Source organism: Protopterus annectens, chromosome 9.part0 (genome assembly GCF_019279795.1).
Source record: "Protopterus annectens isolate FY-2018-M chromosome 9.part0, PAN1.0, whole genome shotgun sequence".
Taxonomy (NCBI): domain Eukaryota; kingdom Metazoa; phylum Chordata; order Ceratodontiformes; family Protopteridae; genus Protopterus; species Protopterus annectens.
Window position 1 is genome coordinate 770,571,110 of NC_056743.1, and position 10,570 is coordinate 770,581,679.

At 33.4% G+C, this 10,570-nt stretch overlaps 1 long non-coding RNA gene across 1 annotated transcript in view; it reads left to right on the forward strand.

Moving 5' to 3' along the window:
- The window catches only part of LOC122811512, a 518,443-nt gene extending 508,173 nt beyond the window's left edge, over window positions 1-10,270 (forward strand). Inside the window, exons 4-5 of the long non-coding RNA XR_006366262.1 lie at window positions 1,764-1,853; window positions 6,293-10,270. This is a non-coding gene — a long non-coding RNA (uncharacterized LOC122811512). The remainder of the gene's footprint in view (window positions 1-1,763; window positions 1,854-6,292) is intronic.
- The last annotated feature ends 300 nt before the right edge of the window (window positions 10,271-10,570 follow it).

A 10,570-nucleotide genomic window follows, 5' to 3' on the forward strand; every position in this document is an offset into this window, starting at 1 on the left:
ACACACACACACACACACTCACAGTCCTTATGCACATACCAACCCACACTCACATGCAAACACACATACACACATATGCACACAAAAATATTTAAATACAAATGAAGTTAATTTCTGATATTAGAGACAAGAAAGCAACAAACCACAATAACATTTTAATTCGAGTGTATGGTATTTTTGAGTTTGTGATTTTGTAATTCCATTTTATGAGTTTAAAGAATCATATTTGAAGTTATACAAATTGCAAAGCCAAACAGTGCAGTCTGTTCTGGAAGCAACACAACAACTATTTGAAATTACTTTAAAGTTTCTTTAAACCGTAATTTTGTTGGGGTAAATGCAATTAATTTTGCTACATTCATTTTTCTTTAGAGAAACAAGAAATCAAGTGATTTCTGTTATTTAACAACTTTTTAGTTATATATTTTACTTTTTTGTATTGCTGCTACTGTTTAGAACCATGGTACAATTTACAAGGAGTAGTACAGGAATATGCAGTTAGTTTAGAGATAAACAAAATATGAAACACACCACAGTCACTGTAAACAAATTACAGGACTAATAATGTATTAGATGTACATTTGTAGTCAGCAGGTAAGTAGTGGGAAACTGCTCGCTTACTGTTAAAAATTATAGTTCATACAACTGTGTCACATTAATTGTTTTATTTTATTTTTAAGAATAAATTATTATAATATAACCAGAACAAAAATGGATATAATTAAGTGCATGTTTCTTTGATATGAAATAATACCATTTTTATTCAAAGCTCACTTTGTGTAACAACTATCGAAATCAGCATCAACTCAAAATCAGAGAAACTGTATTAATTTATGCATATTTAAAGCAAATAACTCAGGTGTAGTAGACATAAAAACGTGGCTGATTAGCAAAGGATCATATCTGTGGTCTTAAACATAAACTAAACATTTTGTTCTTCACAAACAATGAAAGAAGAAAATAAATGAAGTGATTTATTTTCATAAACATGACATCAGGTTTTTGTTAACAGTGTTTTTGAAGTTACTTTAGCTCACATATTTCTTTCAGGACAGAGGCCCACCAACAAAAACATTTTTATGGTATATCTGTTGTAGAGACAGGTTTCAGTCAAGTTAGTTTTTAGGCAAATGGGTTCGAGCATTTGGGTTTCAGGCTAATAAGCATTCAGACAAAGAAGTAGAGCCTGCTTTCACTTTTTAGTAACTGAGTAAAACAATAAATGTTCAGAACCAAAAGCTGTTTTGGCTTCATTATGCTATTAACTTACATTTAGCTTTCACTTAGAAAAGATATTGATAAAATGAATACCTTATGTAAATCTTAAAGCAGTTAAGCAATCATGAAACATACTATTCATGAGAAAAAAAATGATTTTTTTTCTGGCACCTCTTTAAAATATTTTAAATTACCACTTAGGAATGTAATTTTCAAGTATCATAATTTTTTTCATTCACGAAACTATCACATACAGTGAATTAAACTGTATATTACTGACCGAATATTATAGGTGTTGGGGTGTTTCATTTTACTTTTTCTCTGGAGTCATATTTAAGAACATCTCTGAGGACAATTCATTCTGCGACTTTTATCTTTTCTAGTAATATCACCTTTTCCTAAAACAGATATTCCCTTCTTTAAGTTGTAAATAAGAGTTTTTCCAAGGAATTGTGATGGTATTCATTGCTTAACCTGTGATCATACAGCATATTTTAATTCTGTCCATATCAATTATTTTTCTTCTTCTTTTCTTATTTTTTCAGGTTGACAAAGTTGATAGCTATGGTGTATACATGGACATGGCAACCACTAAGATATACAATTACCTGACAGTCTGGATAAAGAGTACTCAGGTGAGCATTTAAATAACACGTTTGCCTTTGTATGACTGATTAATTGTTTAAAATCTACTCATGAACTGTAAATCTGGAAACACCTTATGTGAACAAGTTTTGATTATTCAGAAAGAATGCTTGAAGTAGTCCCTCTGCATTAAACTCATGTTTCAAATACTCAGCAATAAACACTATAGACCCAAATCCATTGCCTGCTAGGGTAAACATTTGCATTTCCTTTTAGGAAAAAGTGCCACATGAACAATGATGTCCAAGCTCTTTTTAGTTAATCACTTGGGTACTTCTAAACAATATGAACTTTCCAATATTCTAAGTATTTCAGCAAGTTTACAAACCGCAGAACTTCAGCACATATAAAAAATTACCTTTTTATCAGAGAGTGTAGGAATATATAACAGAGCATGCATATAACCTCGCTCAGTAATAATACAAACATTCCGCAGTCAGTACAAAGGACACATCACAAATGGTACACACACACACACACACACACACTCAGAAACTCTCAATCATTCACTCACAAACTCACTAATTTTATTTGATGCATTATTTTAACGAAAATAATTTACATCGAGTTTTTGGTTGCTTGTTTTTGTACCTGAGTGCATATTTTGATATGATGTACACTGATGTGAACATGCTGAATGTAAGTAGTTGTTACCTATCATGAGCAAAAGCAAACCATCAGTGAAAATGAAGGGCTTCTAAGTAATGTATTTAGTTACATTTTTTAAAACATTTTATAAAAAACAGATTGCATAAAAGTGGGAAGTCATACTGGCATATAAGTATTTTTGTGGTTACCCTCTTCAGTAATATTTACCACTAGCATGACATATCAGTTGCCCTTACCTGAGCAAGACACGTCGCTTAATTAACATTAGACTAATTTCGGTATAACCAAAGCAGTTAACACTTGAGAACCACAGGCAGTAGTATTTACTTCTAATGCATTTGAAATTAAATATATCGGCATTGTGGTTGGTATGTTATGCAAAAGCAATAAATATAAAACTGTGTTAGAAAGGTGATTAGTGTATACAAGTATAATTTTCAGAGTAATCATACACAAGATATGCAAGTTGATTTCAGTAAAATAAAGCACAATGTAATAGTAATATTGTCACTGGAAGGGCTTGTACTGTTTACTTGAATCTTGTCAGGGTATGAGGGCGAAAAAGACTCAGTAAAAATAGTCATGTCTCCCTTAACTGAATAAACATTAAAGCAATTAAAATATATGAAAAATGCATTTAAGCTACATAATTATCTAGTTCAATTTTAAAATAAACATATCAGACTTGTACTGCTTTCTGTTTAAAAATTCAATAAACAACCCATTGTGGATATAGAGTGCAGCTCCTGAAATGTGGTATGATATCACCCATTTAAAAATCCAGGCAGTGAAAGGAAATGTGGAAATCACCTGCTTGCTATGAGTGCAGCTGACTTATTTTTATAGCTGCATTGAGAAAGGCATTGAGTAATACCTTCCCTTTTTCTGCACAGGAAGACTAAATAGGATCTGTAACTGCAAATTAAATAAAAGGTATATAAAATAGCTATATGTTTCATTCATACAGGAATAAATAGATATTCTATCCCCATACATTTCCTGTTTAGCTACTGCAAGGCCATTCACAACATGGACTGTATTAATGTTTGTATAAGTAAATGATTATGCTATGATTGCTTTAGTTTATCATTTCTGGATAGTTACAAAAAAGTTAAGTAGGTCAGTACATATTCCATCTGAGTTATAAAATATCTTGAGATTATTTCATTTGGCAAAACCAGACTTACAATGGCAATCCAAAAAAAATATACACAGCACAATATGATGGTGCTCGCAGGTTTTTGAGACTTACTGTCTGCATTTACCATTGAATGGTCGTCTTTATGTTTTCACAATGAAAATGAAATATCTGTAATAAAGACATTTAAGATTTAACATTTGAGGTCTGCACAGGGCAGGACTTGCAATGACCGGAAAGCCAAACGTAGTCAAAACATATATGATGTTAAATAGAACAGTCTATGATAAAACATTCAGAACACAGAATAAGGAAGGAAGGACAATAAAACAAGAAATGCACTGAAAGAAAAATCACAATGAAAACAACAAAGTTGATACCACAACCATAGACTCCCACTTTAAAACACATCAGTATGAAGACATAAAGAGAAAGATGAAGGTGAGATATATTGCCAGAGAATTTACCTGTGGTCCATATACTTACTCAAGAATAAGTCTTACTTCATCAATTTTTACAGTTCAAGAAGTGCAACTTGAAAAAATTTAGAAATGCAAAAAAAATGTTTTTGCATGGAGCTTTTCTCTTGCACCTCTAAATTTATATATTCAAGAAGTGCAACTTGAAAAACATTTAGAAATGCAAAAAAAATGTTTTGCATAGAGCTTTTCTCTTGCACCTCTAACTTATATATATATATATATATATATATATATATAGACACACACACACACACACACACACACACACACACACACACACACACACACACAGTGAGAGAGACATATATACCATCCTTACTGTTCCAGTACAGTGGGAAAAAAATAGAAAAACTGACTACAATGCACTGTTTGCTCAGTCCTTACAAGTCAATGCTGTTTCAAAAAACACAATGAAACAAAAATGACAGAAAAGCTGCCCAATGAAAGCATTATCATCAGAGTATAAGTATAACCTGCCAAAATCCTGCTGCATAACTAATATGCAGGATTTTGTGTTGAATACAGCAGAATCCCACCCTGCATAAAGCATTGCACAGTACAAACTCGTGTGAGGCAGTAATACATTAGTCAAGCAAACATATCTTTGACCTGCAGAACGCACTTCAGTGCAGTTTGAGGATAAATAGCCATATCAATATTCCATTAATGCCTAATTTGTATACACATTCAGGTAGTATTTTCTGGCACTATCATAGGTTGATAGGTAAGAATTAGATTAGCTGCCCTTGTGGTCCATTTTAAGTGTTGCCAGTTTTCCTTTCTATGTTTGAACTAACCTATCCCATTTGGTTAGAGACTGGCCTTACCCATCCCATGGTTGATAATTATATATTTCCCCTAATGATAATCACAGTGCAGAACTCCTGAACAATGTTACTTCTTCAGATTTTGCACACAATTTTCATTCTTAGTCATAAAGGCAAATAAAGATGGATGATAAACAAAGCAGAAAATGTAGGACAACTCCTACCATTTCACTGCCTTTCACATCTGCCTTGTCATGGTGTGCCCACTTAGAGGTTAGTGTTCATAGGGTTTATATAGAAAATGGGTGAGATTAATTAATGAATATGTTTCTCTGTAAGGATTGTTGTATAAAGAAAAATGACTGAGCTCATAGTCTAGCACAGGTTTTTGCCATTATGTTTCTGCCAGTGGTTCATCGTGCATTTCCCAAAAGTATTTAGGTAACACTGAGCCACAGGTGGGGAAACCATATGGCTTAGCTTTGCATGCTGAGACTTCCAGTGACCCATTGTATTTTATACACCAAGAGCATGTGAAACAAAACTGCCCTGTTCCTGTAGTCCCCGTATGCATGCACAGCAACTCTCTCGTAATTAGGTTTGTCTGTATTTTTATTTTTACCCTGTCATACACCAAGCACCATCTGTCGGTGCAATTACTGTTGCTGTCACTGCAACATTTGATTGTTGAGGTATTCAGGTCTCTGTTTAGCTACTTGTGGTGCCTTTATTTCTAGACATTTTTGAACCACAGTTACCAGTTCCCTCACATCATTGTGGTCCCATGCTATTCTTCTCTTAGTTGCATTGCTGAGTATTTGAATCCAGCTTAGTATAACTCTTGCAGAAAAATATTCCTTGCAACTTCAGCCCTTATTCTTTTTGCATCTTGTATTTAAAGTGCTCATGTATACTTACTACTATAACAGTACAACAGTATTTGGTATACTGCCACTGAGTATTTTATATACTTTTTACAGACTACTTCTAAAGATGATTATAAATGGATATATATAACTTTTTAATTGAATTTTGAACATTCTGTTCGTTATGGCAACAGCTTCAGTCTAAAATGACTAAAAGTTTTGATGTGAAACTGTAGAAATTTAATTTGATTTAGATGTTGTTTCTAGAAGTTATTCCAAAATAAGTACAATGTAAAAATGTACAAATATGCTGAAAGTGGCAAGCCACACCTGTTGTACTAACAAAACTAAGTGTAAAAAATGTGATTGAGAGAGACAGGGAGAGATTTCGTATAGATGAGTGCTAATTTTAATTGTTTCAGGCTAGTAGAAGGGAATGCATATTATACAAATCTTGAAACATGACTATAAGCTTTATAATGTATATGTCAGTTTAGATGTACACATCATTCCAATGTCTTTTAGATACACATCAGCTAATATAAATTGACTTATTTAATTTTGCAGACTACAGGTTATTAACCTACTTATAAAGATGTTCTCCAAGCAGTGGAAGATCATGCCTCATGATATATTCTCATTCTTAAACAAAAACTTCCTTCTTCTCTTCCAAGATATCTACTCTGCTAATCAGTTTCAAACAATGATTCCTATGAATTAATATACATAATATACTGGAACTTTCTAAATTAAATGAGAATTGGAACCAATATTGCCCTGCTAGCAGCATTTTACAAATATATTCTCAGAAAATTTAAACAAAATTCAAATTTCTACTTACTTCAAGATGTTGTCGCGAAAGCTGTAAAGTTATTTAATGCCATTCCCTTTTAAGTTAAAAGAGGAATTTGACTCATGCATCTTGGTGCAGTCTGTAAGTCTGTTAATAATATATGCATCAAAATACAGACTAATGAAGCTGTTGCAAAAATCATGGACACTTGTACTTTTGTCATAAAAAGAACACATATTTTAGAGGCCTGAAAGGATGAATCTACAGTCTTTTAAAGCAGAAGCCAGTAAATGACAAGGTGGAACCATCAAGATATGCATAAGAGTTGATCTGCTTGAAGAAAAATGATTGCAAAGGCTGAAAGATTCATAAGAGTAGTTTATTAAATAAGATGAGCTGTGATCTTAAATAATACATAGACTGAAATCTGAAGGAAGAATTATTGCAGATCAGATCTATTCTATGCGTATATGATCTGATGTGGAAATATTTAGAATGATGCATATATGTACTCTTGGAATCATGAGAAAATCCTTCATCTTTCCTCTTGTGTAAACCTGCCATTGTCAAGCCACAGTCCGCTTTCAAATAAAGTAAGTATTTCAAGTGTTCAAAATATAAGAAAAAGAATTATCAGTAATTTTCTGAATGAACTGTAAGACTTGTATCTGACCTGTGTCTTTTGCTATGAACTCTCTAAAAAATGGCTTTGTCATTCATAAGGTATTTGAATTGCCAGCATATACATTATATGATTTACTGCTTATGCATAACATCCAGTTCAAGGTGAAGGTCCAGGAAATTCAAATTAAGTTAATCATTCAGACTCATTACCATATCAAGATGAGTGCATATTCGGCATTACAAATGAAAAATACAAAGATAAGCACATATTTGGATTTTGTTGACTTGATCTCTGTCATTTATCTATGGCTACAAGTTCTAACTGATATTATGGGACACAGTGGAATAAACATTTTCTTTTTTCATTGAATTGTTACTGTTGATATTTATTTCACAATGACACCTTGTTTCCTCCAGGTTTGCTCTCAGTAATCCTCTAATAAGATTTATGAGGATTTACTTGCAGATTTTATAAACCAGTAACAAGTTCCCAGTAAATTCTGAAATTTAGCCTTCCTCTATGTAATGCTACAGCAGTTCTCTAAAGAGTAAAAAGCAGTTAACTGATCATCTGTTTTTTATCCACTCATGATGTCAGTTAATGACAGAGTTCTTGCAATGAAGATCAGTTAATCAACATAGGCTCAGCATTTCTCACCCCATTTACACAGGCAATACCTATTGTGACCAGACATCCCTTTCACTGCTTCTAAGTCAGTTTTCCAATTGCTTAAATCTCTCTGTTGGATCTATCAGTTGCTAGTGGCAGTTCAGAAGATTTTCTTTGGGACACTTTTCTTCAGTTTGGAATTTTGCGCCAGTATCTATATTTTAAAATTTGTACTCAGAATCACTGGTGTGGGAGAATGAGGAGAACTATGTAACTTTTGCAAATTATGCCCAATGGTGTCCTTTTGTAGAGAATTCAACATACTAGTACCAAATGTCTGTCAAGATAGTGCTGTCATATAGATTCCATTTTTCAGAGTGGATACAGATGGCTATACCATATTTAGCTGAGTGGAGCAAAAAGGACAGATTTCCAGCCCTTTGTAACCATGTGATCAGTTTAAGCAAGTTATACTGCATAAAGCCACATCAGATCAGCTACTAGCCCTTCGAGCATTATTTATGCAGCGACAGCCCTCTGAGTAGGAACTGTACATTATCATCCCAACAGGCTGCTTTCACATCTCCCACTTATATACTACCTACCCTGTACTTATTAACACTTGCATTTCTACTCACTCTTTCTCAGAGATTATATAACATACATAGCACTGCTTAACATTAGTCACCTCTTCTGGGTACTCTACATGTTCCTTGGCTCTTTGTCAGGACATCTAAAATGTTGCTGTCTGCATGCCATGTTGTAGACAGGATAAAAATTGATTTAAATATGTTCTGCCAAACCTGCACCATGTCAGGCAACATATTTATAAATTACCTTGTCTGGCAGCCTCATTCCTCCTAGACAGGACTTCTTCAATAGTCCTGTTTTCAGAGTACAGAGTAGGTATACGTATATATTGTCTCTGGTGCTTATTTTGCATTTGACAACTGAGTCATACATTTGAGAGCTATAAAGAAAAATATGTCTGAGAAATGAGTTATTATATAGCATCATGCTGTTAAACTGTGCAGGTCAAATATCTGATTATCTGAACTGTGGTATTTGGAAGAGATTTTATATGCTTAGTGCTGTATTATTTTAGCACTTAAGTGTCAGTGAATCATACAGGCAATATATGTTTAAGTTTTACAACCTTATTTACCTATAAATGTGTCAGCTGATAGGTTATGTACATAAAGATGATTCAAAAATTTCAAATCTGAGTCTCATTTCTAGTTATGAACATAGGTTATTTTAGACTATATATGGCTAATACTATTAACTGTCTGGTGACAGCTATCCAACACAGGTAACCAGATAATGGTAGCAAGATTATAGTTGTTTCTGTTCTTACATATGACTCTTCATACCCTATAACATGACCCATGGTGACCTTTCTGCCATGTAAAACCGGGCACTGCAGAAGTAGTTCAGCTATTCAGTTCCGCAGACTTTTCTACCATCCCCATAGACAAAGTACAGTATTTCCCCACCTCAAGACATGACAAATAAAAGCTGCTTTCTGATTTAAAGGCAGTGGTCTCAACACCTATGATATACAGGTTCACATAAATTATGTAAAGGAAAGTGCTCTCGGTAGCCAGTAGTTACTTTTGTTGTCTATTCTTCTTAAAATTTTTAATGGCATCACTTGCAGGTGTATGTAACAAATCTTTGCCAGCCCACCAAATCTTTTTTCAGGGAGTATAGCTGAGTAAAAGCATTTTGCACAGTAACTGTGATATTTTGCAGAGTGGAGAATACATCTCCTTTGCACAAACTATTAGAAGTAACATACTGGAAACAATTCCTTTCAACAGTACTGTTACTGTTTCCACATACCTTGCTGTGAAATGAAATCATTTTTTACTAACAGGGTTATTTTACATGAGACAGTTTCCTTAATTTTATAATCCAGTAATTTGCAAAGTTTTATGACTCTCCATTATGATTCAAAGTCACGCTTTTGTATTATACACCCTCTAAAAGAAAATTCTAAATTGCATATCTGACAACAGTAAACATATATGGTCTATGTCAGCTCTAATTAGTAGTGCAGTACCCAGAAGTGCTAAGTGATTATGTGCCCCCCTTTTGACCTTCTGCCTTGCTACTGCCTTTACTAGAGAGAACTGCCTTCATACAGCTTTGCTGAAACTGATGTTTTAATATTGTTATTACATGTAGTCCAGTAAGTTCCTCCCAAAAAGTTAAATACCTACATCTTTTCCTGCCTCTTGTAACAACTGAAGTAGATCCTCAGTAATCTGGTCCAAGCTTTTAAAGTTTTATTTAGAAATGATTCACTATCGTACAATGCCTTCATGCATGATGTTTTAATGAATAAAAATAAGCATGTCTTAACCATGTCACAAGAAATAGAGCACTTGTAAAACATGGCGGCACTCTGTAAACTGAATATTATAATCTTCATTGACCTGGACAGTATTTTATTCAACCTACTGGTGTGTGTATGCTGCGATTTTTGTAGAGAATAAAGATAACTTGAATTACAGTAATGTATTAATGAAGATTAATTGATCTCTGTTGAAAACACTAATAATCTGTTATGTTATTTTATGCTAACATTTCTTTTCAAAATACTGTATTTCAGTTCCCAGAGTTATTGCTGAAAAGCATATGTGATTGTGGGCCCACACAAACAAGGTATTTTACGCCAAGTAATATTATTTTAAAAATAAATAACCTATAACAGTAACTTCAGTGCTGAAACTAGTAAAAACACTGTTTACTGTTACCTTACTTGCAAGATTCATTAGTCCAGCCTATAAGAGTGCCCTACTGTACCTAGGTA